This window comes from Anomaloglossus baeobatrachus, chromosome 2 (assembly GCF_048569485.1).
Source record: "Anomaloglossus baeobatrachus isolate aAnoBae1 chromosome 2, aAnoBae1.hap1, whole genome shotgun sequence".
Lineage (NCBI taxonomy): Eukaryota > Metazoa > Chordata > Amphibia > Anura > Aromobatidae > Anomaloglossus > Anomaloglossus baeobatrachus.
The window spans coordinates 577,029,006-577,056,917 of record NC_134354.1 but is presented as its reverse complement, the minus strand read 5'-3'; positions in this window follow the sequence as shown (position 1 = coordinate 577,056,917).

The window sequence follows — 27,912 nt, the reverse complement described above, 5'->3', positions numbered from 1 at the left end:
ACATAACGTGTAATTGCAATAATTTTCTGGGTGAAGGGAAGGGTGCCAGACTGTAACTGTTTCCCTAGTATACCCAGAGTACCCTGTTTGTGGCGTTGGGGATTTTTGGTGCTTGGTGGGATCCCTGATAGTCACAGTATGACACCTGCCAAATTTCTCAGGCTGAGTGTGAGAATCTGTAATCTGAACAGGACCTGACGTTGCCATGACAGTCTGATAAGTTTGCAAAAATTTCCGTGTGACAGTGAAAAGGTTTGCGTGATCATGGTGTCACCACTATTTATTAACCCTTCTGGCCCTAATTGGTTAAGCAATAGTTAGTGACCAACTGCCAAAAGGGTTCATTTAAATTAAAAATCACACCTCTGCACACCTCATCTCCCTCAGATCTAGTGTGCAGAGTGGTTGTATTGGCAACCTGTGTACCTATGAGAGACAAATAATTGGTGGCTAGTGGCTGTGAGCCTCCTTTTTCCAGAGCTTTATATTGTCTGGTCTTCTCCTGTGTTGTGCTGGTCTTTTTGCTGTCTGTTCTGTGTGAATATTTTTAGATGACAGCAGCAGCCAAGTCTCAATTTTTTCTTCCTGTTGTTTGAACCTAAAAGCTTTATAGATAGGGCATGATGGGAGCGGACAACTTAGTGTCAGTGATGGCAGTTTTTTTTATAAAAATAAAATAAAATAAAATTGTAGCTAGTAGAAAAAAGCTTTATAGGTAGGGCATTAGGGGACTAGATGTTGCAGTGTTATTGAGGTCAATTTTTTCTAAAACAAATAATAGCTAATACCTAGTAGCTTTAAAGGGAATGTAATAGGGGAACAGCTGTCAGTGTTAGTGATGTCCATTTTTTGCAGAACAAAAAATACTACCTAGTAGCTTTTTAGGTAGGGCATTAGTTTAGTGAATGTAAATGTAATTTGTTATACAAAGTTTTTTTTCTATTTTTCTTTTCATTTTTTCTTCTAATTTATTCTTCCAAGTTTTTCTCCTTATTGGTTTTTCTTTTTTCTTTCCTTTTACACTTTTTTCTCTATTTTGTTTTCTCTATTTTCTATTTTGTTATAGTAAATTTCATGATAAATAGTACCAAATATACACATCCACAGAACAGACTTAAAAAAGAGGAACCGATAAAGTATTAGGCTTAAAATATAAATTTTATTTAATGCATGTTAAAATATATAAATCCAAGGAGATATATAAACACGGAGGCTGCTGACTAGAAGGGGACAGACTGATTGTTGGTATTATCACAGAAAAAAGATTAAGTATATAAATAAAGTGCAAGTATGTTAAGGCAGAATATATAAAACCCTAGAGGGGGAGTTATAGTCGATGGGATACAATTTTCCTTATTTAATTATTTAGTATGGAAGCCTTCTCAGATATAATGTACTTTTATACAGAAGAATAGTGAGGTTAATACCTCTTTAAAATTATAAATAGTGCCACATGCAGCAAAATTTTAATAAAATGTATGTGTGGTGCCCCTGCGGCTTCAGGCGCCACACGGTACTGCACCTCATCTGAGGTGCAGTATTCATCTCTGATACAGAGGAGGTCATCACCGGTAAACCACCACAACACATCTAACACATAACACGAGAGCTCTGTCACTGGGACCTGGGCTGGGGTAGGTTCTGAGGGTAGCCATCATGAGGTATGGGACCTCTTGCCCACTAGTTCAGCAACCCGGGAGGCGGGGCACCTGCAGGGCAAGTGAGGAGCAATTTCACATACAGTTAGTCAGAAGCTACCTCCAAGCGCAGCAAGCACCAGGGGAGACTCAGGAAGAAACGTCGCAAAACACTGCACAGAAAGGGGCCCATGGTCAGGAGGTGGAGGCTCCACCCGGGTTCTTAGGAAGAAGGGGGATCCCAAGGTTCACAAGGAGTGCAGCAGGCACCCATGACCCGTTCCACAGCCCAGGAGCTGGGGTGGAGGGAAGACCACAGGAAAGGTCACACAGTGGGAGACACCAGCCTTGACCTCTAAATTATCCGGGATCGGCTGGAGCCCATCACAGCATTGACCGGTAGTCAAAAGGCGGTGACTTCAGTGAGTAAAGAACTTTAACTGCACCCTCTATGTCATCCCATCATTGCTGGCGCTCCCAACATCACGCCCCTGCGGTATAGGTGACTACTACACCAATCATCCTCCCTGGGGCCTAGCTCTACCTGTGGAGAGCTGCAATACCCAAGCTGCATCACCATCTGTCCCAGAAGAGAGAGAATTCCCGCAGTGGCAGCTAATACCTGGCCGCACACCACAGGTGGTGTCATGAATAACTACTCCCATCATCCCCATCTTTATTGACACCACTGGTGTCATGGAACCAGGCCAGGCCGCTGTGACAACCCAAACCGACACACCGGCCCAGTGACAAGTAACCCCTGAGACCCCATGGGCGCAACATGTGCATGGAGGTAATGGTAGCGAAAAAAAGGGGTGTGTGGGACTCAGCACCAATGCAAAAGAGTAAAATTCTTTATACTTTATTGGATAAATTTAAAAAGAAGTCACAGATCATCCAAAACTGCCATGCGGCTTGCCGTGCGGCTTGACGCGTTTCGGACATAAAAGGGGAATTAAAAACAGTCCTTAATCATAAGCCATGATGAATAAGAGGCAAGAGGTATATATAGTACTTAGAGGAACAATGAAAAACAAAGCAAATCAGGAAACAGGAAGGGAGTTCACTAAAAAAATGCAAATTAGTGAAAGAAAGAAGCAAAGCCTATTAACCCTATGTGTTGTATGTAGCAACGGTATGTGTGCGTCCTTACACGCATATATATATTAAATATATTTTTTTATATATATGTTTTTTAAAAGAATAGAAAACTGGATTATTAAAATATAAAAAATTATTTACACGAATAAAGGATGGTGTCACAATATATTTCATGCAAGCAGACTTTGTTGTATAAGAGAATATATGTATATATTATGTATTTAAATAGAAAAAAGAGGGGAGGGAAGGGGGGGTTTGTATGCACATACATATAGATTTAAATACTACATAATCCTCAATTCAAATGTAAAATGTATATTAAGATTTATATGAAGACCATGTGTCAAAAAATATATGTATTTATGTATATGTATGTGTATACAATGCAAAGAGCATATAGTGATTCAACCATATACAAAAACTAAGTTTTATTCAGGGTTATAGATTATTCATTACTTTATTATTATTATTTCTTTATTTTTTTTATTTATTTATTCTTTTGTTCTTTCATTTTTTTATGTATAATTTCATTATTTGTATGTCTGTTCATTTTCCTATTCTCTACCCATTGTTTTTTATTCACATTTTGTTCAATATTTGGAGTATTTGTGTTTTTATTGATACTAGTAGAAAAATTTTTTTTTTGGAAAAAACAATAGAGGAGAAAGGGAAAAAAAAAAAAAAGGGGGGGGGAAGGAAAAATAGGAAAGGAAAAAATCATATAACATAGCGTAAGTCAGAACCATAATTAAGTCCTTTGGGATGCCGAGTATCAAGCCGTAAGATCCACTTGGCTTCAGTATAGAGGAGTTCACGGAACCAATCACCTCCTCTCAAAGGTCTTCTTACTTGCTCAATGCCTGCAACATTCATTGTGGAAAACTCTCCTTTATGAAAATCGAGAAAATGTTTGGTGAGACCTGAAATAGATCTCTTACATCTTGGGGGATCCGAGTAAAGAGTTGGAAGTGGAACATAGGTATGCTCAGATATCCTTTTCCTAAGGGGCCTGGAGGTGCAACCTATGTAATCTTTCAGGCAATGGTAGAGCAATTTATAAAAGCAGAGATTTTATGAGAGCTGTCACCCACAGGAAAAGAAAGTGTTTTTTTCATAAATTTGCAAAGTCCGCATCGAGGCAAGGCACATTTATAGGAGCCCTTTGTACTTAGCCAAGTTTCAGCTCTGTTTTGTGAGATAAATAGGCTAGGAGATATTATATTGCCTATAGTTCTTGCCTTTCTGGCCACAACATTAACACCGCTGGACAATATTTGAGCTAGCTCCAGGTCTTGGTGAAGAAGAGGGATATAACGTAAAAAAACCTCTTTTATCCTGGGAAAATCAACACTATGAGGGGTGGAAAAAAACAATATGACGATTTTGATCATCAGGTGCACTTTTATTTAGGAGTAAGTCATTGCGGGTCTTCTTTCCAGCGGTTTTTGCGGCACGAGAAAGGATTTTATCCTTGTAGCCTCTGCGTCGTAGGCGCGTTTTCATGGTTTCTATTTCAGAAAAATAGGCAGTATCTGTAGAACAAAGGCGACATGCCCTAAGGAATTCACCTAGGGGTAGATTGTTTATGGTATGTTTAGTATGATTGCTGTTTGCGTGCAAGATGGTATTCCCACTGAGCGGTTTCCTGTATAAAGAAGTATTAATGAGACCTGTTTTAGGGTCACCAGTGAGGTATACATCCAGGAATGGGGAAGAACTCTCAGAAAATACCACTGTAAAGCTCAAATTCATGTGGTTGGAATTCAAATAGGAAAGAAAAATGTCAGATAGGTTCGTTGAGGGTGCGTTTTTCTTGCGTTTCCAGATCATTATGAGATCATCTATATATCTCGCATACCAAAAAATTTGGTCTAAGAACGGATTATCAGAGGTGTGTATGTAAATAGCCTCCCAAGAAATCATATACAGATTGGCCAGAATGCAAGAAAAACTAGCACCCATAGGGCAGCCATTAACTTGTAAATAAAAATGTTGGTTAAAGCTGAAAAAATTATGTTTCAAAAGGAACTCACAAATTAGGATAACATAATCTTTAAATGTGTCACTCAGATTGGTTAGCCGACTTAAGTGATGAGAAAGAGATTTGAGAGCTAAAACATGCGGAATGCATGAGTATAGCGATGCAACATCACTTGTGACCCAGAACAGGTCATCAGTCCAAGTCAGATCGGGAAGAGCTTGTAGCATATGTTTGGAGTCTCTAATGTAGCCAGCAGAATCTTTGACGAGGGGCTGTAAGATGTTATCAAGCCAGTCCGAGATCCGACTGGTAAGAGAATTGGTGCTGGCTACAATAGGTCGTAATGGTGGAGGAAAAAGTCCCTTATGAATTTTGGGGAGTCCTTGAAAGATGGGACACAGAGGGACATCATTAGTCAAATAATCACATGTACGTTTGTCAAAAATGCCTAGAGACAATCCCTGATCTAAGATATTATTTAATTTCTTAGAAAAAACTTCCGTCGGGTCGGAAGTAAGTCGTTTGTAAATGGTGGAATCCCTCAGCATATTTGTAATCTCTCTCTCGTATAACAAGCTATCAAGAATGACCACTGATCCACCCTTATTGGCTGCTCTTATGGTGATATAGGGATTTTTGCTCAAATCTTTAAGGGCTTTACGTTCATGGGCGGTAAAATTATTGGAAGGTGCGGCATCTGAGGAAAGAATATTCTTGATTTCAGCTTCCATTAAATCCTGGTATGTGTCCATAATGGGGGCACGTGAGGCCACTGGATAGAAGTCCTTGTTGATGGTTTTGAAAGGAGGGATACGAAGTTCAAAAGTGTTAGAGTTATCCATTTCAGACAAAATTTTTGTGGAAACATGTTCCCTGAGGCTCATATATAGTGGGAAAGAAGGTTCTTCAACAGTGATACTGGATGTGGGGGCAGCGTTCGTATGACTCTGTTCAGATGAAAAAAAATGTTTTTTAACCGTAAGGTTCCTGATGAATATATTAATGTCCTTAATAGTTTGAAATAGGTCAGCCCGAGATGTTGGGGCGAAATTCAGACCCTTTTTAAGGACTTGTAATTGACAGGAGCTAATAGAGCATGCAGATACAGTTAGGTCCAGAAATATTTGGACAGTGACACAAGTTTTGTTATTTTAGCTATTTACAAAAACATGTTCAGAAATACAATTATATATATATAATATGGGCTGAAAGTGCACACTCCCAGCTGCAATATGAGAGTTTTCACATCCAAATCGGAGAAAGGGTTTAGGAATCATAGCTCTGTAATGCATAGCCTCCTCTTTTTAAAGGGACCAAAAGTAATTGGACAAGGGACTCTAAGGGCTGCAATTAACTCTGAAAGCGTCTCCCTCGTTAACCTGTAATCAATGAAGTAGTTGAAAGGTCTGGGGTTGATTACAGGTGTGTGGTTTTGCATTTGGAAGCTGTTGCTGTGACCAGACAACATGCGGTCTAAGGAACTCTCAATTGAGGTGAAGCAGAACATCCTGAGGCTGAAAAATTATAAAAAATCCATCAGAGAGATAGCAGACATGCTTGGAGTAGCAAAATCAACAGTCGGGTACATTCTGAGAAAAAAGGAATTGACTGGTGAGCTTGGGAACTCAAAAAGGCCTGGGCGTCCACGGATGACAATAGTGGTGGATGATCGCCGCATACTTTCTTTGGTGAAGAAGAACCCATTCACAACATCAACTGAAGTCCAGAACACTCTCAGTGAAGTAGGTGTATCTGTCTTTAAGTCAACAGTAAAGAGAAGACTCCATGAAAGTAAATACAAAGGGTTCACATTTAGATGCAAACCATTCACCAATTCCAAAAATAGACAGGCCAGAGTTAAATTTGCTGAAAAACACCTCATGAAGCCAGCTCAGTTCTGGAAAAGTATTCTATGGACAGATGAGACAAAGATCAACCTGTACCAGAATGATGGGAAGAAAAAAGTTTGGAGAAGAAAGGGAACGGCACATGATCCAAGACACACCACATCCTCTGTAAAACATGGTGGAGGCAACGTGATGGCATGGGCATGCATGGCTTTCAATGGCACTGGGTCACTTGTGTTTATTGATGACATAACAGCAGACAAGAGTAGCCGGATGAATTCTGAAGTATACCGGGATATACTGTCAGCCCAGATTCAGCCAAATGCCGCAAAATTGATCGGACGGCACTTCATAGTACAGATGGACAATGACCCCAAGCATACAGCCAAAGCTACCCAGGAGTTCATGAGTGCAAAAAAGTGGAACATTCTGCAATGGCCAAGTCAATCACCAGATCTTAACCCAATTGAGCATGCATTTCACTTGCTCAAATCCAGACTTAAGACGGAAAGACCCACAAACAAGCAAGACCTGAAGGCTGCGGCTGTAAAGGCCTGCCAAAGCATTAAGAAGGAGGAAACCCAGCGTTTGGTGATGTCCATGGGTTCCAGACTTAAGGCAGTGATTGCCTTCAAAGGATTTGCAACAAAATATTGAAAATAAAAATATTTTGTTTGGGTTTGGTTTATTTGTCCAATTACTTTTGACCTCCTAAAATGTGGAGTGTTTGTAAAGAAATGTGTACAATTCCTACAATTTCTATCAGATATTTTTGTTCAAACCTTCAAATTAAACGTTACAATCTGCACTTGAATTCTGTTGTAGAGGTTTCATTTCAAATCCAATGTGGTGGCATGCAGAGCCCAACTCGCGAAAATTGTGTCACTGTCCAAATATTTCTGGACCTAACTGTAGATTTATGACAGAAAACTCGGTATGATTGGACATGTTTAATATCTCTGATGCCGGTTTCTGTTGGTACGTCGAGGAGTGAATCTTGTTATATTTATGGTGCTTTCTCCCTCCTCTGTGGCCACTCCGTTTTTTGGCCTTTTAGGAATTGCACCTTCAGTAATATGGAGGTAATGCAGTGGTATATAACGGTTTGGGCACTCCTAGTCAAAATTACTGTTATTGTGAAGTTTGAGATGAAATGGTCTCCAAAAAGGCAAAATGCAAAAGATGACACATTTTCTTTGTATTTTAAGCACAAAAAAATGTTATTTTCATCTTTTACATTATAAAAAAACGAAAATGAACTGATGCAAAATTTTGGGCACCCTGCATAGTTAGTATCTAGTAGCAGCCTCTTTTGAGAGTAACACAGCTTGTAAACACTTTTTTATCCAAATCTTTCAATTCTTGTTTGAGGGATTTTCATCCATTTTTTCTTGGAAAAGTCTTCCAGTTTTGTGAGATTACTGGATCGTGTTGCTTTCACTGCTCTTTTGAGGTCTAGCCACAGATTTTCAATGATGTTCAGATCAAGGGACTGTAAGGGCCATTGTAAAACCTTCATGTTGCTCCTTTTGAGCTTGTCAATTGTGGATTTTAATGTGTGTTAAGGATAAATACCCATTTCTTTTTAAAAAATCAAACATTACATAAGTTATAAATAAATACTATATGAAACAAACTTTTAAAGGTTCAAACAAAGTTCTCCTGATGAATTAACTATAAATTGTGCATTGAGATGGCTAGGACTGACATGAACTAAAACCTTTTTTTAGTGATAGGTGGACTTGCAGATACTTGGGATAGACGGGTCCACCCAGGTTTAAACCCCCCAATTCAGACCTGAAATTAACCCCGGATATCTGGTTGATAACCCCGGATATCTGGCATGGGGATGAGAATCTGGTGCTTTAAAATGATGGTAGAAGTGATAGAGGGTTAGAGAAAGCACATTATACTTAACAAGTCTCCCACATGGCTACTTCTGGGGCAGCTAATTATTCCTCATGCATATGCAATGCTTCTCCCACCCATTGGCAATCACCACATCTCTGATTGGTTGCAGTCAGACACGCCCCCAGACATGCTATGTATTTCCATATCATTGTGTAAAAATAAATAAACAAATTGGCATAGGCAATTTTATGATACCAGCACAGAGAAATCATATGGCTACAGGGTGCAGCCCCCAGCTGTGTGCTTATCTTGGCTGTGTATCAAAATAGGTATGCACACACAATTAATTTTGCAGAGCTAATAATTGCAAACAATCCCTTGTAGTGCCCAGTACATTGTAGTACCTGTACATTGTGCCCATTTTGTGCTTGTAGAGACACACACATTGTAAAAAAGTAGGCCTCTTGACTAAAGAAATGGCAAACGTGGATTTTAGCTGTGGTTTACTGCTCAGAAGGAAAAGGAGCATTTGGGTTTCGGAGTGCAGATTTTGAGGATTTCTTTTTGGGAGGAACCATAACACTTTTCCAGAGCCTTTGTTCTGCCAGTAACATATAAGCTCCCCATATTTCTGTTATCACATGACAGGCCTTTTTTTGTGGGTTGAGTTGATTGCTATTTTCTGGCAATTTGGAGTAAAGAACATTTTGGATCAGCTTTCATTTATTCTCTGTTTTAGGCCTAGTACTTACAAAAGGATTTCAATCTATAACTCAGAAATACATAATACACCTCCTTCCTTCCGCATTGCTGACCGGGAGCCGCAGGATGCAGGTAAGATCTGTTCATCATTCCCGAGGTCTCACATACTGCGATGTGTGCTACCCCGGGTCCGATGAACAACCTGTCGTTCAATTTATGAGAAATGAACGACATGCGTGCGATGAACGTTTTACCGTTCAATCGCAATCGCACGTAGCTCTTACACACTACAATGTACCTTATGATGCCGGATGTGCGTCACTTACGACGTGACCCCGCCGACACATCGTAAGATATATTGTAGTGTGTAAAGCGGCCTTTACACAGCAGGACAACAGGCCAGACAGGAGTTCAAAGTAATGTGACTCCCTCTGCCCCAGAGTGAATTTTCCATTGAGAATTTTGCCTGAATTACGTTTTTCACAGATTTAAACATAACTCCCTTTGTAAGCGCTCAGAGTAGAACACAACAAATTTGTGCTGTGCTTTACTGGGATCATTTTGAGGTAAAATAAACAAATCAACAGCAGATGAAGAATTTGCTTTCTTCATTTGTTTATTTTATGCTATTCACTTTGCGCTAAGAATAAGTAGTTGTCATGGGTGACAGTCATGAGGTGTCCGGTAAGTAAAGGTCACAACATTTGGCTATGCAAATTGCTCCTCCCTGACCGTCTATCATTCCTGCTTGATGTATTTGGTATGCTATACAGCTCCTCTGTTGTTTTCATCCACTTCCCTTTAGGACTCTGCAGAGTTCCTCACATTTCAGCTATATATATATATATATATATATATATATATATACCCTCTTTTCCCCATACTCAGTGCTGGTGATAAATCCTGTATCCTTAACAAGTATTCAGTGCAAGCAGATGGCTCATATTCTTCTGGTGTAACCTGGTTGTTTGTTGCAGTTTCTCTTCTTGAGGCATCTGGAGATAAGTTGTTGTCTCCTTCCCCTGTTTGTTATCCCTGTCTTCTTTAAAGCTTAGTGGGTTTGACTGAACACTCATCCTAACTGCTCCCTACCCTGGGCCCAGATCAAGATCAGCCTAGGGCCAGATATCCAGCTCAGCGCATAGGTTCCGCACCTAGCTAGGGTCGTGATGGAACAATGGGCCCAGCGGTAGGCTTGGCCAGGGTTCACCATCTCCACTTTCCTTAGATACAGGGTTGCCCTGGCCTTCCCTATTGCCATATGCTGGGTAGTTCCCTGTACCTAGCATGACAGCATCACCAGCCATACCAAAAAATCAGACAGGCAGATTTTTTTTTATGTTGTGGGGTTTGGAGGTTTCTTGGGAGTTAATTTTTTCCCATGGATCCCATCACTGTTCTGGCTGAGTGGCTTCAGTGTCTGTCCCTGGGTGTAGAGGAGTTTTGGTCAATGGTCTGGCAGCAACAGCAACCACAGACATCTGATTTTGGAGATTCTGTGGGTAGGCAGGCCCATCCAGAACCCAAGATTGGTCTCCCAGGCAAATTTTCATGGGGTAGAGACAAAAGTTTGGTGTTTAAAGAGGCCTGTAAACTGTACTTTAGGCTTTGGCCTTACTCCTTCTGGGATAAGGAGCAGCGAATGGGGATTGTGATCTCACTGTGGCAAGGGGAGCCACAATCCTGAGCGTTCAGTGGACTGTGGATGCCCTTGTGGTGGATTTTATGATGATCCTGACTGAGTCTCTTTGGCAGAGAGCAGGCTGTATCACCTCCAGGTCTTGGGTGTGTTATGGGTGGCACAGCCCTGTGGTGTCTGGCTAAACACAATGTATGGCTGCACAAGCTGCTCCCTGACCTTCTATTATTCCTTGGTTTTATTACCTTTCCCTTTTGGACCCTATGGACTTCCACAGTCTATCAACTGCTGTTCATCTGTACTTTCCTTGTGTTTATTTACCTTCACTTCCTATTACTCAGTTCTGGTGACATTTCATATATCTTTATCAAGTCTTGAGTACTAACAGTCGGTTTGCATACTTCTGGAGACTTGGTGGTCATTGCAGTTTCTCTTTCTTAGGGTACCTTCACACTTTAGCGATGCAGCAGCGATCCGACCAGCGATCTGACCTGGTCAGGATCGCTGCTGCATCGCTACATGGTCGCTGGTGAGCTGTCAAACAGGCAGATCTCACCAGCGACAAGTGACCAGCCCCCAGCCAGCAGCGACGTGCAAGCGACGCTGCGCTTGCACGGAGCCGGCGTCTGGAAGCTGCGGACACTGGTAACTAAGGTAAACATCGGGTATGGTTACCCGATGTTTACATTAGTTACCAGCGCACACCGCTTAGCTTTGCTCTAATAGCTACAGTACACATCGGGTTAATTAACCCGATGTGTAATGCAGCTACATGTGCAGAGAGCAGGGAGCCGCGCACACTGCTTAGCGCTGGCTCCTTGCTCTCCTAGCTACAGTACACATCGGGTTAATTAACCCGATGTGTACAGCAGCTACATGTGCAGAGAGCCGGAGCCGGCAGCACAGGCAGCGTGAGAGCTGTGGAGGCTGGTAACTAAGGTAAATATCGGGTAACCACCTTGGTTACCCGATGTTTATCTTGGTTACAGCTTACCGCAGCTGCCAGACGCCGGCTCCTGCTCCCCTGCTCGCTTCATTTGTCGCTCTCTCGCTGTCACACACAGCGATCTGTGTGTCACAGTGGGAGAGCGCCTTTGAAGAAAACGAACCAGGGCTGTGTGTAACGAGCAGCGATCTCGCAGCAGGGGCCAGATTGCTGCTCAGTGTCACACACAGCGAGATCGCTAATGAGGTCACTGCTGCGTCACAAAAAGCGTGACTCAGCAGAGATCTCGCCAGCGAGCTCGCTGTGTGTGAAGCACCCCTTAGTGTACTGGAGATAAGTTGTTTGTTGTTTTGCCTTGTTTGTTTTCCCTTTGTGTCCTTTAGCGCCTAGCGGGGTTGACAAAGAGCTCATCCTATCCTCTCCCTACCTAGTGCCTAAATCAGGGTCACTCTAGTATCAAGAATCCATCTTGGTGCATGGATGCGGAATTAGGGTGGTGAGGGAACCCAGGGTCCAACAGTAGGTTTGGTCAGGGGTCACCAAATCCCCCTCTCCTAGACACAGGGTTTCCCTTTTGCTGTGTTATGTAATTAAATATTTATTTATTTAATTACATTTTTAGTGTTCAAGGAAGCCTTTAAATTGTATTTTAGGCTTCAGCCTAAAGTACATCCTTTGGGGATGAGGAGCAGCGAGTGGAGATTGTTATCTCGCTGTTACAGGGGAATACACAATTTTGGGCTTTCTCTTTGTCAAATGATGCTGATTGCCTATGGTCAGTTGATGGATTTTGTGAGGCCTTGGCTCTCATATATGATGATCCTGACCGAGACTCTTTGGCGGCATCCAAGCTGCGTTGCCACCAGCAGGGGATTCGGATAATTATTGCTCTGAATTTCGTAGATGGACAGCCAACACCAAGTGGAGTGACCCGACCCTTAGAAGCCAGTTTTGCAGTGGACTTTGAGAGGCTGACATATGCCTTCGTGTCTTATGAAAACCCTGAGACCTCGGAGGCTGCCATGTCTTTGGCTATACATGTGGATAGAGGCCTCTGAGATAAAATGGTTATACCACTTTCCCCGGAGACCCTTCATCGAGACAGCACTTCATTGTCAGGGAGCAATCTGTGGGAGAAGGATCACTCATGGATTTGGAGCAGCCCTTGCACTTACGGAGAGCCAGTATTTTACATGTTTCCACTAAGATCCGCCTTAAAAAGGTTTTGTATTTTTTGTAATAAAGATCATTTTCTTGGATGTTGTCCCCTAATTCCTATGCAAAAAGAAACATCTAAGGCTCGGCAGACCCTTGGTGGTGTGGGGGTGGACAATAGGAGTGTGTTTTTATCTTCTACATATAATTCTCGGTTTGTCCTGGCAGCAGAGGTGGCACCAGACAGCAGAACTATGCAAATTTCTGTGTTTGTGGACAGTGGAGCAGGAGTCAGCATGGTGAATGCTCTGTTTGTTATAACTCTTGGGCTTACCTGCTGTATGTTGGCTAAACCCATCTCTATCTATGCCACCGACTCAGCGGTGCTTGCTCAGGGATGCCTGACACTGATAGTACATGTTATAAGACTGAGGGTAGGACCGCTGCAATGTAACATCATTTTCTGTTATGTTTTAAAGGGTCTTCACACTTCTATCATACTGGGTCTACCCTGAATGGTGAAAAGTAATCCTCTGGTGGATTGGCAATCCAGGGAACTTGTGGAGTGGGGAAATTACTGTCTTGATGATTGCCTGAACAATTCTATCTCTGTGGTCAAAACAGAGACTTAACTGGCATATTTGTTGGATTTTGAGGATGTACTTTCAGAGGTGTCAGTATTTGCCTCCCCATCATGTATATGACTGTCCAATTAATCTGCTTCCTGTACCAAAACTACTGAAATCCACCAGACTGTATAATTTTTCTGGTCCAGAGAGACAAACCACGAAAAATTACATTACCATAGTCTGGAGAAAAGACATATCAGACTCTCTTCTTCACCTGGGGTGGCAGGATTCTTCTTTGCTAATAGAAAAGATAAAGTCTCCACCCTTATTTGGATTTTTGAGAGTTGAATCTGATTACCGTCCAATACCATATCCCAGTCCTCTGATTCTGGATTTATTCAACTGGATTGTGAGCGCTAAATGGTTCTCCAAGTTGGACTTAACGGGGGCTTACAGTCTGTTTAGAAACAAAGAAGGGGATGAATGGAAAACTGTTTTCGATACACCAGATACATATTTTGAAAGTCTGGGCATGCCGTTTAGTCTCATTAATGCCCCTGACATTTTTAAATATTTTGTGAATTATATTTTTAACCACTTGGTGGGCAGGTAAAATTGTGGTGGATAATTTGGATGATGTCTTGAGCTAATCACCCAATATGGAGACACCTCACATACATGCACTACAGATTTTAAGAGATAAAAAAACTGTATGTCAAACTGGAGAAATATGTTCTTGCTGACCAAGATGTACAATTTTTGGGGTTCCTGTTGTCATCTTCAGGACTCCTTATGGATCCATAGAAGGTCCATGCCATACATGACTGTGATCGTCCAGAAAAACTTAAAGCAATGCAGTGTTTTCTGGGGTTCTGACATGACTAAAAAGGTGTCGGATTTCTCTAAATGGTCGGACTCCACCCAGCAGGCTTTTTTTTCTCTTTAAAGGTATGCTTTGCCATAGCACCTATACTCATCCAGCATGATGTTTCACAGCAGTTTATCGCGGAGGTTTATGCATCAGAGTTGGGGATTGCGGCTGTGTTGGGTCACAAGGTTCGTCTCCTTGTAAATGGCATCCAGGCGCTTTTTTCCAATAAATTATCTTCAGCCAAGAGAAGCTATAATGTTGGCAATAGAGAACTCTTGGCGACTAAATTGGCTTTTGAGGAGTGGCATCGTTGGTTGGAGGCGGCAGTCTGTGACACTCTGGACTAGCCAGGTAGTCACAGGTAGGCCCTTGCATAACACAAGTCCCACACAGGTAACACCAGCCAAACACATACACCCTAGTCACCTCCCTCAGTGATTAATGGACACATCAGAGGGCGGAGCCAGGCAGTTGGCCACGCCCACCGAGGAGTTCAGAGGGCCTGAGGCAGGAAACAAATGGTCAGTCAAGTTCAGTCAGTGCTGAGAGGAGTTTGGAGTGTTGAGGAGTGAAGGAGAGTGCAGCAGGCCTGTGGTGAAAGGTCTGCAGCAGGGACTGACAGGTGCCAGGGTCGTAGCCCTGGTACCTCGGCTAGGAGGCATACGGTAGCCTTAGCCTGCAGGAGCTGGGAAGACAGCCAGGTGGAACCGTGGTGGACCGGGAAAGGGTTGTGGCCCGCCGGTACCGACTCGGGGAACCGACTGGAAACCAGAGCACACAGGGGGTACTAAGACCCTGAAACGAGGTCCAGAAGCCACTAGACTGAGTTAATTCACGGATTGAGGTCTGGACTATAGGTCCTTTCCCACTCAAGTCCCGACTGAAGACAACAGCCCACCGAGGGGGATAGAAAGCCACCGCACAGGCAGAGAGATCCCATGGGCCAGCGTTTGTGGGAAAACGGGCTTTCCCGACACACATACCGCTGAGGAGTGGACTCCCGTAGCTGAAGTGAAGGCTGTCTACATACACACTACACGGTGCAGGAGAAAGGCAAAGACCACCGAACCGGGTGAGGAACCAGATGCAGCCGGCTGCGGCCACCGACCACCATCATCTTGGTTTAGCAGAGACTCTTGTGCATCAATCATAGTGAGTACAACTGTGCCCTTGGGCTGCGCACCGCCCTGCACCTCCAAGCACCGACATACCATCCCAATCAGGTCCCGGGGCCATCATCCCTGCCCACGGAGGGGTTAACATCTTTGCTTTGCAACATCTCCCCCGGGTGCCTAGTAAACAGCAGAGGTGGTGTCCACATTCACCACAGCCCGTGGGTGGCATCACGAACTTAACTAAAAACCACGGCCCCGGCCGTAAACCTAACCCCTACGTAGCGCCAGCATCCTTTCAGAGCGAAGTGACCCCGGGTCCGGAGGCGCTCGAGCCACCCCCCAATGAGCCCGGATCTGAGCAGCTTGGCTGCAGCCGAGCATGGGGAGGTACAAGTCCATTCCATTACAGCAATCACAGACCATAAAAATGTGTAATTCCTCGAGTCGAGCTACATGTCTCAATCCTAGCCAGTCTAGGTGGTCTGTTTTTTACTCGGTTTAATTTTACTGTCACTTAATGGTGCTTTACACGCTGCAACATCAATAAAGATATATCGTCGGGGTCACGTCATTAGTGAAGTACATCCGGCGCCGTTAGCAACATTGCAGCGTGTGACAACAGGGAGCGATGATCAACGATCAGAAAAACGGCAAAAATCGTTAATCGTTGACACGTCACTCCTTTTCAAAATATCGTTGGTGGTATATGCCGCTGGTTGTTCGTCATTTCTGCAGCGTCACACATCACTATGTGTGACACCGCAGGAAGGACAAAAATCTCCTTACCTGCATCCATCGACAATGAGGAAGGAAGGAGGTGGGCGGCATGTTCTGGCCGCTCATCTCCGCCCCTCCTCTGCTATTGGGCGGCCACTTAGTGACGCTGCAGTGACGTCGCTATGAAACCGAACACACCTCCCACTTGAAGGAGGGATTGTTTAGCAGTCACAGGTGAAAAGGTATGTGCGTCTGATGCTGCCGTAGCGATAATGTTCGCTACGGCAGTGATCACCAAATATTGCACGAATGACGAGGCGGGTGCGATCGCGCACGATATCGCTAGCTATCGCTAGCGATGTCGCAGCGTGTAAAGCACCCTTTACCGTCCAGGGGTTAAAAACATCAAAGTAAATGGTTTATCTTGGAGCTTCTCTGGTGGTAGGTGATCATGTGAACCTTGTCTTCATTTTTTAGAAGGGGTGGTCGTCTCGGCCTTATGGTTAGGGTCAGAGCATGAGGTGTTGGAGGCTGAAGGGGATGCCCTGGCCTCTTGCCCTCCAGGGAGGTTGTTTGTGCCTCCTAATTTCTGCAGTAAAATAATTGGAGAACATTACAATACTGTACTTGCGGGTCTTCCAGGCAGTAAAGTAACCTCGGACCTCCTTTCTCCTCACTTTTGATGGCTGGGGTTGCATCATGATATAGTTGACTATGTGGTTGCTTTCACTATTTGTGCATGTTTTAAGGTTACGCTTACTAGGTCATCTGGTTCTCTCCTGCCATTGGCTATCTCCAGTAGACCTTGGACGCATTTATGAATGGATGTATGGATGTCATTACTGACCTGCCTTGTTTTGCAGGTAAAACAGTGGTCTTAGTGGTGGTGGATAAATTCAGTATGATGGTACATTTCATCATGTTACTGACACTTCTGAGTGCCAAGACTCTACCTCAGGTATTCATCAATGACATTGTGAAGCTTCATAGTATTCCTTCCGATGTGGTCTCAGATTGAGAAGTAGAGATGAGCGAGATTCGAGGTTCGCCAATTTCATGTTCAAGTGATTTTGGGGGGTGTTCGACGAACTCGAACGATTTGCTAAAAGTTCGGCAGTTCGAGTTAAGTTCGAGAACGGTTCAAGCACCAAAAGCGTGGCTTTTCACAGTAAGTATGTGCACACCTTTCGTATCTGCATGCGTCCTGCGTCCCCAGCACAATCCCACTCTTTCCTACTCACCGATCACGGGCGTCTCGCTGCACGGCTGTGACAAATCTCCAGCGGCATTTCCTCTTTTGAAAATGGCTGCCGCTTCATTATTCAATCAGTTATTCCGTGCTTTCCCCGCCCACCGGCGCCCATGATTGGTTGCAGTCAGACACGCCCCCACGATGAGTGACAGCTGTCACACTGCAACCAATCACAGCCGCCGGCGGGCAGCTCTATATTGTGCTGTGAAATAAATAACACATTTTAAAAAAACAATGCGGTTCCCCCATATTTGATACCAGCCAGGATAAAGCCAGACGGCTGGCGGCTGGTATTGTCAGGATGGAGAGCACCACATTATGGGGAGCCCACCACCCTAACAATATCAGCAGGCAGCCGCCCAGAATTGCCGCATCCATTAGATGCGACAGACCCGGGACTCTACCCAGCTCATCCAGAATTGCCCTGGTGCGGTGGCATCGGGGTAATAAGGAGTTAATCATGCCAGGCGTCTCCCTGAGACACCTTCCATGATTAAACTGTAAGTGAAAGTAAAGAAACACACACAAAGAAAAATCCTTTATTTGGAATAATAGACAAAAAAACACCTCATTTACCTTTTTATTAATCCCCAAACAACAATTCAGGTCCGAAGTAATCCACACGACACTGTCAGCTCTGCTACATGAAGATGACAGGGAGCGATCTGTGTCCTCTCTATATAGCAGCTGAAGTGAGCCGCGCTGTTACCAGAATTCACCCTGCAATGTAGATGTCAAGATTAGCAAATCTACCTATGTTTCTCATTAGAGCCAGTGGCTCAATGGTTAGAGCTCTTGACTAAGAAGCACTAGTTCACGAATCCAAGTCCCTGCCGTCCTGGTAAAAAATGTAATTTATTTTAAATTATAATTATTATTTATTTATAATTATAATTTAATTTAGTTATGCACTGAGCGGAGGAGCCAGACATCAGCTGTGAGCCTCGGGAAACACCTCTAAAATTGGAGCAGTTCACGGAATGAGGCTGCATTGCTTTTTCTCTCTCTCTTTCTCTCTCTTTCTCTTTCTCTCTTTTTCTCTCTCTCTCTTTCTCTCTCTCTCTCTCTTTCTCTCTCTCTCTTTCTCTTTCTGTCTTTTTCTCTCTTTCTCTCTCTCTCTCTCCCTCTCTCTCTCTCTTTTTCTCTTTTTCTTTCTCTCTCTCTCTTTTTCTCTCTCTCTTTTTCTCTCTCTCTCTCTTTTTCTCAGTCTCTCTCTCTCTTCTCTCTTCTCTCTCTTCTCTCTCTTCTCTCTCTCTTCTCTCTCTCCCCTTCTCTTTTCTCTCTTTTTTCCTCTATCTTCTCTCTCTCTTCTTTGTCTCTCTCTCTCTCAGACCTGGCAAAGATCAGCTGATGCGGTCACCTGACGGAATTAGCTGACACTATAAGTCGATATACTGCCCGGCCATCGAAACTATTAGCTGATGCTGTCGGACAGGAGTTTGCACAGAAGTGTGTCTGTTTTTGGGGGGGGGGGTTTGCACTGATGCATCAGCTGATTGTATGAAAGCCGTTTATATAATCAGCTGCTGTGTCATGTGATTCAGGCTCTTGAACCTGACACATCATCTGATCACTTTGCCTTCCAACAAACCGATCAGATAATTTTGGATCCGGATTGGACGGAGTGGGACCCTTGACCCAGGATTACTGCGGAGGGGGGTTCTTTATTTCAATAAAGATGGAGTCACTAATTGTGTTGTGTTTTATTTCTAATAAAAATACTTTTCTGTGTGTTGTGGTTTTTTTTATCTGTACTAGAAATTCATGGTGGCCATGTCTAATATGAGTGTGACACCATGTATTTCGGGCTTAGGGCCAGTTAATAATATACAGCTAGCCCTAACCCCATTATTACCCAGCGAGCCACCCGTCGCCAGGGCAGCTGGTAGAGTTGGATACAGCGCCAGAAGATGGCGCTTCTATGAAAGTGCCATTTTCTGGGGCATCTGCGGACTGCAATTCACAGCAGGGGTGCCCAGAAAGATTGGGCATCCTGAGCTGAGGATTCCAATCCCCAGCTGCATAGTTGTACCTGGCTAGACACAAAAATTGGGCGAAGCCCACGTTATTTTTTTTTAATTAGTTCATGAAATTCATGAAATAATTAAAAAAAAGGGCTTCCCTATATTTTTGGTTCCCAACTGGGTACAAATAGGCAGCTGGGGGTTAGGGGCAGCCCGTAGCTGCGTGCTGTACCTGGCTAGGATACAAAAACTTGGCGAAGCCCATGTAATGTTTTTGGGGGAGGAGAGCAGACAGCAACAAAGAACTACAAGGCTCAGCATGCTCCATAAACTAGTGTATGCAGGAGAGCAGACAGCAACTGCAGAACTACTAGGCTCAGCATACTCCATCCAGGACTGTATGCCGGAGTTTTTTGCCCCCCCAAAAAATGACGTGGGCTTCGCCATATTTTTGTATGCTAGCCAGGTACAGTAGGCAGGTACGGCTGCCCCCAACCCCTAGCTGCCTATTTGTACTCGGCTAGGAACTAAAAAAATAGGGAAGCCCTATTTTTATTTCATGAATTTCATGAAATAATTAAAAAACAAAATCGACATACAGTAGGCTTCACCCCATTTTTGTGTCCAGCCAGGTACAACTAGACAGCTGTGGATTGGAATCCGCAGCACAGGGTTGCTTGAGGTTTCTGGGCGCCTCTGCTGTGAACTGCAGTCCGCAGCCGCCCAGAAAATGGCGCTTTCATAGAAGCGCCATCATCTGGCTCTGTATCCAACTCTTCCATCAGCCCTGAAGCCGGGTGGCTCGCTGGGAAATAATGAGTTAATACTAGCTTGTTTTACTAGCTAGTATTAAGCCAGAGATTCTTAATGTCAGGCAAGTTTGACCTGGCCATTAAGAATCTCCAATAAAAGGGTTTAAAAAAAAAGACACCACAGAGAGAAAAAATACTTTAATAGAAATAAATACACAGACACACTTAGAGACTCCATGTTTATTACTCCCTGTCAGCCCTCCACAATCCTGCTCTTCTGTCTTCTTTCTCCTTCAACCCATGCAGCTATGCTACATCAGACAGCACTGCATGGGAGGAAGACGCTGCTACTCCGTGCAGTCTAATCACTCAGTGAGTGAGCAAAGACTGCGGGCTGTAAGCGGTGACCTCACTGCTGACAGGCGGGTTACCATAGCAACGGTGCTCCGATCACATGATTCCCCGTGCCGCAATTCACCGGCTGTGGCATTTAGTCCTTGCATGTGGGCTGACTCTCTAAAGAGTAGAGTTGAGCGCGGTTCGCGGTTCGAGGTTCTCCAGTTCTAAGCTCGAGTGATTTTTGGGGCTGTTCGAGATCGAACTAGAACTCAAGCTTTTTGCAAAAGCTCGATAGTTCTAGATACGTTCGAGAACGGTTCTAGCAGCAAAAAGCAGGGCTTTTTACAGCTACAGTGTGCAGGAGCCATCGCTGGCAGCCTGCCAGAAGCTGGTAACCAAGATAAACATCGGGTATCCAAGCAAAGCGCTTTGGTTAGTAACCCGATGTTTATCTTAGTTACGTGCAGGAAGCCCACACTTCCCCACTCAGCTCGCTCCGCCCCCTCCTGCCCGCGGCATGTACACATACACACACACACACACACACACACACACCCCTCCGCTCGGCTTACCTGCGGTAATGAAGTCCCGCCATCCCGACCTCAGCGCTGTCACTGTCCTCCATGGCCGCCGCTTGTCACATCACCTCTCGCTTCCGACCCGAGACTGACTAGCGGTGACGTCACGGACCTCTCGCGATACTTGGTGTGAAGGCGCCGGTCATTGAACTCAGTGACAGGGGCTGTCAGTGTGCTGGAGATCAGCGCAGGTAATGTACCTCGCTGACAGCAGCACTTGTCATGCCCTGCAGTGACCTGGGCTGACCCATTGATGTTAGCTCAGGTCACTGCATTGCTCTCCCAGCCAATGGGGAACATTCTGCTCTTCATTGACTGGGACAGTGTGGATCGTCATGGCAACCCCTTGGATTACACCAGACCTGGATTTGTTTTTCATTCTAATAAATTGGTTAAAGAGGGAATGTTTTGGGGAGTGTTTTTTCAAATAAAAATGTGTTTGTCGTCTATTTTTTTTTATTACTGACTGGGTTGGTGATGTCGGGTATCTGATAGACGCCTGACCTCACCAACCCCAGGGCTTGATGCCAGGTGACATTACACATCTGGTATTAACCCCATATATTACCCCGTTTGCCACCGCACCAGGGCGCGGGATGAGCTGGGGCGAAGCACCAGGATTGGCGCATCTAATGGATGCGCCACTTCTGGGGCGGCTGCGGCCTGCTATTTTTAGGCTGGGGAGAGTCCAATAACCATGGACCTCCCTAGTCTGAGAATATCAGGCCCCAGCTATCTGCTTTACCTTGGCTGGTGATCCAATTTTGGGGGACCCCTACGTGTTTTTTTTTTTAATTATTTATTTAATTTAAAATAACAGCGTGGGGTGCCCTCAGTTTTGGATTACCAGCCAAGGTGAGGTTGCCAGCTGTGGTCTGCAGGCTGCAGCCGTCTGCTTTACCCTAGCTGGCTACAAAACTAGGGGGAACCCTACGTCATTTTTTTTTTCATTTTTTTGGCTAAATACAAAGCTAAGCACCCCTTAGTGCCACATGAAAGGCACCAAAGGGTGCTCCACTTTTTCTCCATTTTTTCTCTACTTTTTCTACCTTTTTTCTCCACTTTTTCTACATTTTTTTCTCCATTTTTTCTCCACTTTTTCTCCACTTTTTCTCCACTTTTTCTCCATTTTTTTCTCCACTTTTTCTCCACTTTTTCTCCATTTTTTTCTCCACTTTTTCTCCACTTTTTCTCCACTTTTTCTCCACTTTTTCTCCACTTTTTCTCCATTTTTTTCTCCACTTTTTCTCCACTTTTTCTCCACTTTTTCTCCACTTATTCTCCACTTTTTCTCCACTTTTTCTCCACTTTTTCTCCATTTTTTTCTCCACTTTTTCTCCACTTTTTCTCCATTTTTTCTCCACTTATTCTCCACTTTTTCTCCACTTTTTCTCCACTTTTTCTCCACTTATTCTCCACTTTTTCTCCACTTTTTCTCCATTTTTTTCTCCACTTTTTCTCCACTTTTGCTCCACTTTTTCTCCACTTATTCTCCACTTATTCTCCACTTTTTCTCCACTTTTTCTCCACTTTTTCTCCACTTTTTCTCCATTTTTTTCTCCACTTTTTCTCCACTTTTTCTCCACTTATTCTCCACTTATTCTCCACTTTTTCTCCACTTTTTCTCCACTTTTTCTCCACTTTTTCTCCACTTTTTTCTCCACTTTTTCTCCACTTTTTCTCCACTTTTTCTCCACTTTTTCTCCATTTTTTTCTCCACTTTTTCTCCACTTTTTCTCCACTTTTTCTCCACTTTTTCTCCATTTTTTTCTCCATTTTTTTCTCCACTTTTTCTCCACTTTTTCTCCACTTTTTCTCCATTTTTTCTCCACTTTTTCTCCACTTTTTCTCCATTCTTTTTCTATGGTCGGTCTACCCATTAGCTCTGCCATGCATACTGTAGCTCTACACCTACTGCACATGTTACTTTATGATTGACATCTCTTTCGTACCAGAGCTGTCTAACCCTACTCTGACCCCATATTTGTCATTACTATATTGTCCTTGTACTGTATTATGACATTTGTATCATGTGTTTCATTTCTTGCTGTGTTGCAATTTTTTTGCTGCATCCCAATTGTACCTCTACATTGTTCGAGTTTATGTTATTGTTCTCTCACTCTTATGTGATACTGATTATTGTCATTTTTCATAATTACATGCAGATAAGTCCAATCTGACGAAGGCTCAGGCCGAAACGTCATTTGTAACTTGTTTTGGAGAAAAACATATATGCTTATGAAAAAAAAATTTTTCTTAATACGGACCAATAAAGAGTGATTTTGCATTACTATCCATTGTGACTTACTGACTTAGTCTGGGAGATTTAGAGTGCCGAGGTTACTCACTAATTTTATCTATTATTACCTCTGAGCACCTATATACCAGTGAGCAGAGCTTCTTCTACAGTAGTTCTCCTGATTAGGCATGCCCTTACCTCATGAGCAGGGCATTGCAGCTTTGGTAGCAACCATTACGACATGGACTCTGCTGCTGTGGACCCGAGAAGAGTGAGTGCAGATTCATTGCACCCACACTCCTCACATGAAGGGTCCGCACTCCTAGAAAATGGGGGATATGTTCCCTGAGTGTCTCCCCCCATATTCTAGACGGTCCAGAGTCGTCGTGGGACCCCTTTATTTTTTTTCTTACAATAAATTGGTGAAAGAGGAAATGTTTTGGGGACTGTTTTTTCAAATAAATTTCTTTTGTCGATTTTTTTTTTTTTGTTAGTACTGACAGTTTATGATGTTGAGTATCTAATAGACGCCATGACATCACAAACTGCTGTGCTTGATCTCAGGTTACTTTACAGCTATTATCAACCCGATTTATTTCCCCGTTTGCCACTGCACCAGGGCACGGGATGAGCTGGGGTGAAGCGCCAGGATTGGCGCATCTAGTGTATGCGCCACGTCTGGGGTGCCTGCGGCCTGCTATTTTTAGGCTGTGAAGGCCCAATAACTATGGACCTTCCCACCCTGAGAATACTAGACCACAGCTGTCCGCTTTACCTTGGCTGGTGATCCAATTTGGGGAGGACCCTACTTTTATTGTGTAATTATTAATATTTATAAAATAATTATAAAAAAGAGACTGAGGGGACCTCCACATTGGATCCCCAACCACGGTAAAGCTGCCAGCTGTGGTTTTCAGGCTACAGCCGTCTGCTTTACCCTAGCTGGCTATCAAAAATGGGGGGACCCAACGTCATTTTTTTTTTTAACTATTTTTTAAATAGAAAAAATTAAGGTAATGGCAGGCAGATGGGGGTGGCAACCCATAGCTGTCTGCTTTATCTGCGCTGAGAATCAAAAATACCGCAGAGCGCTACGTCATTTTTTTAAAGATTTATTTTTACAGCACTGTGATGTCCAGCAATCAAAATACAGGGAAGCCCATTTTATTTTTAGTTATTTAAATAAATAATTAAAAAAAATATATATGGGCTCCCGCTGCATTTTTTGTATTGCTAGCTAAGGGTAATCCAATCAGCTACTGGCTGCTAACCCCCACTGCTTGGTGTTACCTTCACTGGCAATGGAAAATCCAGGGAAGCATTTTTTATTTTTTTTTGCCAAATAACTACAAAAAAAGGACGTGAGCTTCGCCATATTTTTGTATGCTAGCCAGGTATAGCAGGCAGGTGCTGGAAGAGTTGGATACAGCGCCAGAAGATGGCGCTTCTATGAAAATGCCATTTTCTGAGGCGGCTGCAGACTGCAATTCGCAGCAGTGGGGCCCAGAAAGCTCAGGCCAACCTGTGCTGCGGATTCCAATCCCCAGCTGCCTAATTGTACCTGGCTGCACACAAAAATGGGGCGAAGCCTACGTCATTTGTTTTCTAATTATTTCATGAAATTCATGAAATAATAAAAAAAGGGCTTCCCTTTATTTTTGGTTCCCAGCCGGGTACAAATAGGCAACTGGGGGTTGGGGGCAGCCGTACCTGCCTGCTGTACCTGGCTAGCATACAAAAATATGGCGAAGCCCACATAATTTTTTCAGGGGGCAAAAAAGTTCTGCGTACAGTCCTGGATGGAGTATGCTGAGCCTTGTAGTTCTGCAGCTGCTGTCTGTCTGTATGGAGAAGAGCAGACAGCAGCTGCAGAACTACAAGGCTCAGCATACTCCATCCAGGACTGTATGCAGAAGTTTTTTGCCCACCAAAAAAATGACGTGGGCTTCGCCATATTTTTGTATGCTAGCCAGGTACAGCAGGCAGCCACGGGCTGCCTCCAACCCCCAGTTGCCTATTTGTACCCGGCTGGGAACCAAAAATATAGGGAAGCCCGTTTTTTTTTAATTATTTCACTTATTTCATGAAATAATTAAAAAACAAATGACGTGGGCTTCGCCCCATTTTTGTGTCCAGCCAGGTACAACTAGGCAGCTGGGGACTGGAATCCGCGGCACAGGTTAGCCCGAGGTTTCTGGGCGCCTCTGCTGCGAATTTCAGTCCGCAGCCGTCCCAGAAAATGGCGCTCTCATAGAAGCGCCATCATCTGGCGCTGTATCCAACTCTTCTAACAGCCCTGGAGCCGGGTGGCTTGTTGGGTAATCATGAGTTAATACTGGCTTTGTTTTACTAGCCAGTATTAAGCCAGAGATTCTTAATGTCAGGCACGTTTGACCCGGCCATTAAGAATCTCCAATAAAGGGTTAAAAAAAACACCACACAGAGAAAAAATACTTTAATAGAAATAAATACACAGACACATTAGAGACTCCATCTTTATTACCCCCTGTCAGCCCTCCACGATCCTGCTCTTCTGTCTTCTTTCTTTCTAGTGTAGTAGTAGTGACGATTGTAGTGAGGATGAGGTTCCCCAGCCCATCATGGGCTGAGGCATCTTATCCTCACTACAATCCTCACTAGTGTAGTAGTAGTGACGATTGTAGTGAGGATGAGGTGCACCAGCCCATCATGGGCTGAGGCATCTCATCCTCACTACAATCCTCACTAGTGTAGTAGTAGTGACGATTGTAGTGAGGATGAGGTGCACCAGCCCATCATGGGCTGGGGAACCTCATCCTCAGTACAATCCTCACTACAATCGTGAAGCAGCGTGCAGCCTTCACTCCGTGAGTGATCACTGATGGCTGTCAGCGGTAACAGCGGTAACGCTGACAGACGCGTTACCATAGCAACGGTGCTCTCGGAGTCGCGGTTAGCGGTGACGTCACCGCTAACTGCATTGCTATGGCAACGGTGATCTCCGTTAATGACCGGCTGTGTCAGCCGGTCCCTAACGGAATGGGGAGTCGACCGTGTGCTAGAGCATGTCGCCGGTACACGGCGATACACATATGTGCACCGTGTACCGGAGAGATGCACTCGCAGGTCCTACATGACGTGTCATAGTCATGTGACCAGTCTGTAGCCAATGAGATAATAGCCACGTGACTGGTCACATGGCTATTTTGACGTCACGATAGGTCCTGCATCTCTGCTGGCAGTGCAGGTCACCGGGAGGATTCAGCGATCATTGGATGGAATAGCGGCAGGAGACAGAGTGCAGAAGGGATCGCGAGGACCGGTAAGTGTTATGGCAATGTTTATTAACTGTTTGTGTACATTTATAATGCATTTTTATGTATTTGTGATTGCCTCCCATTATAGCCTATACGTTCGAGTTTGGTTCGTCGAACGTTCGACGAACCGAACTCGAACGGGACCCCCATTCGGCGAACCGACCTCGAGCCGAACCAGGACCGGTTCGCTCATCTCTACTAAAGAGCGCCCACATGCAGGAATGGGGAAGCCGACCATGTGCCAGAGCATCTCGCCGGTACACGGAGATGCACAAATGAGCACCGCATACTGGAGAGATGCACTGAAAGGACCTAGCATGACGTCTAGCCATGTGACCAGTCTGTAGCCAATGAGATAATAGACTTGTGACTGATCACATGCTATTTTGACTTCACGATAGAACCGATCATCAGTGCTGGTTACCGGGAGGACACAGTGATTATCGGAAAGAAAAGCAGCGGGAGACAGAGTGCAGGACTCGTCGCGGGGACCTGTAAGTGTTATGGCAATGTTTATTAACTGTATGTGTACATGTATAATGTGTTTGCCTCCCATTGTTTTCAATAGGGTTTAAGTGGTTCGTTGAACGTTCGTCGAACGGAGCCTCCATTCGACGAACAGAACCGAATTCGAACGCTAAGGGGGTGGCTCATCTCTATTGAGGAGCTCAGTTTGTTTCAAAGTTTTGGAAAGCATTTTGTGCTCGACTGGGTGGAAAGTTGTTTTTTTCTTCTGCCTTCCACCCTCAGTCGAATTGTCACACCGAGCAAAGAAATCAAAATTTGGAAACTTACCTTACGTTTTTTTGTTTCCAAAAACCAAGAAGATTTGGCATCTTACTTATCATTGGCTGAATTTGCTGTAAACAATCGTCATCAGGAGTTTACTGGCAAATCACCTTTCTTTGGTGCATACGGTTTTCATCTGCAATTAGTACCTTTAGTGGAAGAGGGGCTTTGGGAGATACTGAGATATGGTTTGCCTTTATCGCTCTCTTCGGTATGGCAAGAGACCATGGGTCTCCGGACCTCCCTCTTATTTTAATATCCAGCCACGATAAGAGCTGTCTGTGCTGGTATCTATATAAGGAAGGGGGCCTATTTATTTATCTCCAGTATAGGACACAGAGTTTGTGATTCCAACTAATCACAGAAGCTGTCTCAGAGGTGGTGTCATGCTGGGTGTGGGAAGAGACACTAAGCAAGTGGACTCCTGGGAATAAGGGAGCCTGAAACACAAAGAGGGAGGGTAACCAGGGGCTCCTGCGCTTAACCTGACACTGGGGGGCCCTGCGATTGCCCTCAAATAACAGGTACCTATAAGGGTTAGGAGGTGTGGCCCGCCAACGTGCCCCTGTCTC